The sequence below is a fragment of the Otolemur garnettii genome, unplaced genomic scaffold (genome assembly GCF_000181295.1).
Source record: "Otolemur garnettii isolate 467f Iridium unplaced genomic scaffold, OtoGar3 scaffold00054, whole genome shotgun sequence".
Classification (NCBI taxonomy): Eukaryota; Metazoa; Chordata; class Mammalia; order Primates; family Galagidae; genus Otolemur; species Otolemur garnettii.
Genome location: NW_003852449.1, coordinates 844,064 through 848,967, shown reverse-complemented (window position 1 = coordinate 848,967; position 4,904 = coordinate 844,064). Strand labels below are relative to the sequence as shown.

The window sequence follows — 4,904 nt, the reverse complement described above, 5'->3', positions numbered from 1 at the left end:
GCGCTACTACCGCCGCCACCGTCCGCCTGTGCCCAGTCGCTCGGACCCATCGCCACCTCCGGACGCTGCTGCGGGCTTGGATCTCGCCCGGTAAGGCGCCTTCGGTGCCAGTGGAGATCGTGGACCGGATCAGGGCCTGGGCCGGCGGGGCTGGAGGGTGCGGCCGAGCGAGAGGCGGGCGCGGATACGGGGCTGGCTCGGGTCACCTCCAGCGCTTAGGTCTTGGTCGCCTCCCGGGGCCCTGGGCCGAGCGGCCCTCCCGGCCGCCCTCCGTGCGGACGGGCGCCTCCCGATCGCCCCCCAAGGGAGAAGGCGTCTGGGGCTGCTGACGTCGCGCCCGACGGGGCTCTCGGCGCGTGACGTCAGGCCCGGCCGGGGGCGGGGCGGGCAGGGCCGGTCCCTCCCCCACTCCTTCCCGGGCGGCGCGACCCGTTTGGTGGCGGGTTCTCCGGTTGATCCGGTCCGCCTTTGTTCATGAGTCGGTGCGCCGGGTCCCGCTGTTGCGCCCCGTGGCCCTGACTCCCCTGGTTACACCCATTCATTATTTTTAATGAAGTGGAAAAGAACCGAAATGCTTACAGGAATCCCTGTCGCTTGTTTAAAGTAACCTTCAGTGTGACAGGTGTTCTGTTTGCTGCTTAGTAGAGGAATTGCTCACAGATGCATCAGGTCAATCCTCGGGACACACTAGAGAAGTGCTGAGTTTTGTGATGGGCTTATTTTAGGATTTAGGAGCACGAGCATGATAGCCTGTGAATAGCCGGACCGGTTTTCCTCTTTACCTTGAAAACCAAGAGTCCTGCTTTAATAAAGATTCTAGTGTTGAAGCATCAAACCAGACTCGACCGAAAAGAAATTTTTTTAGCATACTGCTGAAAAAATTTTTTTTAAATTTTTTGTGGCAACATAACCACCTGGTGGTTGTAAAAGCCTGTTTTGAAAGAGAACACTTTTTACAGGCAAAAGTCCTTCAGAAATATCTCAGAAGTTCTTTGTTCACTAGTGTGCTTTGGGCAGAATTAGAAATTTTTACTGCTGCTGGTGTCTCAGAGCCCCACTATCCAAAGTGAGTTTGTTTCAGAAACCTTAGGGTTGAGTTACAAGTATTGGAATGTTCTTTTCTTCTCTCCAGAAGGAATGGGTAATCATCTTCCCCTGTCTCTAAACAGAAATCCTTGTAGCCAGTGTGTTTTGGAATTCATAAATATTTGCATTTCATTTTTATATTATAGAAGGAAATATGTAGATAGGAGATAGCACTCCCCTCCCGCAGACTCAGGGCACCCACTAAATCCACATTAATAGTTGTTCTAAGTGGAAGTTAACAGAAACTATAAATAGCTTTAGGTCAGATTTTGCAACCAAATCAGTTTGATGCCAAACTTGGAAGTTTCTTTCATTGTCATAGGTTTCCAGATTAAGAATGGTAGATAAGGCTCGGCGCCTATAGCTCAACCGGCTAAGGCGCCAGCCACGTACACCTAAGGTGGCGGGTTCGAATCCCCAGCCCGGACCCGCCAAAACAACAATGATGGCTGCAACCAAAAAAAATAGCCGGGCGTTGTGGCGGACGCCTGTGGTCCCAGCTACTTGGGAGGCGGAGGCAGGAGACTCGCTTAAGCCCAGGAGTTGGAGGTTGCTGTGAGCTGTAATGCCACGGCACTCTATCCAGGGGGACAGCTTGAGGCTCTGTCTCAAAAAAAAAAAAAAAGAATGGTAGATAAAATGCTACAATTAATAGTAATTGTAAAAGCTAGCCTAAGCTGAGTTTTTGCTATATGCCAGGCAGTGACAAGGATTAGGTTTTTATGTAAGTCTCGCAGCAAATCTGTGAGGTGGATATTGTTCCCCTCTTCCTTGTCCTTCCAGAATTAAACCAGCCAGTGAGGACCTTAGGGCGTTCACTCTTTTAACTACACCTATGTACTGTATGTCCATATACCAAGGAAGGCCAGAGAAGTTTCCCACCCAAACGCTATCTTAGGCACCTGATTGGACAGAGCTCCATTTAGTTGAAGAAACTGAGGTCCATTCAGGTAAGCTTACTACCGAGTTAAATGATTCAAACCCTACCTTCCTTTGCCTTATAGGCGTACCATCCTATCTGAGTCTCCCAGCTTTTACCCTAACTGCTCTTTTTCCCTGGGGTATGTCCCACAAGCTTTCTTCTTACTGTTTCTTCTAGACGGCAAAGACACTGATTCTCAGGAATTTTTTTCCTATAATTCCATGAAGACCAATACAGTGCCAGGCAGGTGTGTTTATAAGTATGTGAATAAATGTAAAAAACAGTGCAAGTTGAGCACCCCTTATCTGACATGCTTGGAACCAGGATTGTTTAGAATTTTAGATTTTTTGGGATTTTGAAATATCTGATTTTTTTGTGTTTGTTTTTAAGACTCTGTCACCTTTGGTAGAATGCTGTGGCATCATAACTCTCAGCAACCTCAAACTCTTGGGCTCAAGTGATCCTCTTGCCCCAGCTTCCCGAGTAGCTGGGACTATAGGAGTCTACCATGACACCCGGCTAATTTTCTATTTTTAGTAGAGACAGGGTCTCAACCTTGCTGAGGCTGGTCCTGAGCTCAGGCAGTCCACCCACCTCAGCCTCGAAGAGTACTAGGATTACAGGTGTTAGCCACTGCATCCAGCTGGATTTTGGAACGTTTGCATTGTACAGTTGAGCATCCAAAATCCTAAATGCTCCAATGAGCATATCCTTTGAGCATCATGCCAAAGGAAAAAAAAACACAAAAAGTTACAGATTTTGGAGCATTTTGAATTTTCAGATTGGTATGCTCAACCTGTACTGGAAATTTTAAGTGTTTAAAAACTCAAAATCTCAATTTTTGAGTCACGCAAATGAAAAATGGAACTTAACCAGATGAATGAGCCAAATACTAAAAACCAGAATGTATTCTAATTCAGAATTTATGTTTGCAGTGCAGTACATACCATCATCTTCCCCTAACCCTTACTAAATGCAAAATCCTTTCCCTTAGTTTCTCTAAATAAACGTCTTAACATTTGCACCACACTTCATAAATAATATTAAGAGTGCTACTTTTAATTATCTGTAAGGCAGCCAGGAATTATAGCAGTTCTACAGATAGGGAAATGTTAAGAAGTTTGCCTTTGTCAAAATGATTGATGTCTAGCTTTGATAACTGTGAAGTCCCATGTTTATCAAGTCACAATTTGATGGCCCTCTGAATACTGCTTGTCAGTAGTCACTAGTAATCTATAGAGTCAACTTTCTTAAAGCTCATGATTGGGACAATTTACTCTAAAGGCCGTAAGAATTACTAAAACGTTTTGCTTTTCTAGTGTATGTCAAAGGATACGTCCTATTTTAAAATTACTACTCTTGTTGCACAGAATATAACTAATTATTTTTCACATGCTGGGTAAACTGTTCCATAAACTGGTAATAGCTTTACATTATTCTAAAAAGAAAGAAAACTTTTCTTGATTTTAGTGAACTCTATTGACCAGTTCAAGGTTACGTTGGCCTTGTCTTAATACTTTGCAGTTACTCAGATGTTTTGGAATAACGTTTTGAGAAATCTAGACTTTTTACATTCTGCACCTCTCCTCATGTTGAAAACTGATGTCCAACTCTATTTTTTACCTTCCAAGGGCTGGGCGCAGTGGCTCACACCTGTAATCACAGCACTCTGGGAGGCCGAGGCAGGTGGATTGCTTGAGCTCGAGACTAGCCTGAGCAAGAGCAAGACCCTGTCTGTAAAAATACCTGGGTGTTGTCATGGGCACCTATAGTCCCAGTTACTTGGAAGGCTGAGGCAAGAAAATCATTTAAGCCCAAGAGTTTGAGGTAACTGTGAGCTATGATGCCATGGCACTGTACCCCAGAGTGACCAAGTGAGACTCTATTTCCAAAAAAAAAAAAAAAAAAGGAACATGTCCCCCAGTGAGCCAATTGGAATGCTTCACCATCCCAGGGGGACAAATTATAAGACCCCCTCAAAGGATGCTTGAACCGGCAGACAGCACTGAACTTTACAAATACTAGGTTTTTTTGATCTGATAACCCAGGTGCCTGCTAAGTAACTAACAGGCTGATAATGGTACACGCAGCATGGGTACACTGGATAGAGGGGTGATTATCATCACAGGATTCATTGTGCTGCCCAGGAGGGTACTCAAACCATTTGAAACGTATGAATTGTTTCTTGCTGGAATTTCCATTTAATATTTTTGGACCACACATAACTGAAATTGACAGTAAGAAGGGACTGTTGTAACATGAACGCTATTCTAGGCACAGAGAGCAGGTCCATTTACTAAGTACTGTCACCGCTCTCCTTCCCGCCTCAGCCTCCCGACTAGAGTGGCTGGGATTACAGGTATATGCCGTGCCAGCTAATTTTTCTGTTTTTATAGAGATGGGTCTTTCTTTGTTGTCAAGTTCCTTAACCTTAGGTGATTCTCCTGCTTCAGCCTCCTGGAGTGCTGCTAGGATTATAGCTGTGAACCACCAAGCCCAGTCTCTGTTTCTAATTCCTTTGGTCAGACCTTAGCTATTCAATCATAAGATTCTAGCACCTCCTCTGTCTTCCAGACTTTGATTTTTTTTTTTTTTTTTTTTTGAGACAGTGCCTCAAGCTGTCGCCCTGGGTGGAGTACTATGGCATCACGGCTCACAGCAACCTCCAGCTCCTGGGCTTAAGCAAGTCTCCTGCTTCCACCTCCCAAGTGCTGGGACTACAGGCGCGCAACACAACGCCCAGCTACTTTTTGGTTGCAGCCATCGTTGTTTGGCGGGCTCGGGCTGGATTCGAACCTGGTGCCTTAACAGGCGCCGAGCCCAGACTTGATTTTTAACTTAAAAATGTTTAAGCCGGCTCGGCGCCTATAGCTCAACCGGCTAAGGCGCCAGCCAC

The 4,904-nt window shown here is 45.7% G+C and overlaps 1 protein-coding gene across 1 annotated transcript in view; it reads left to right on the top strand.

The window, feature by feature from the left end:
* The window catches only part of MAPK1IP1L (mitogen-activated protein kinase 1 interacting protein 1 like), a 14,146-nt gene continuing 9,242 nt past the window's right edge, over nt 1-4,904 (top strand). Inside the window, exon 1 of the mRNA XM_003792120.3 lies at nt 1-90. The gene's annotated coding sequence lies outside the window, so the exon portion shown is untranslated. The remainder of the gene's footprint in view (nt 91-4,904) is intronic.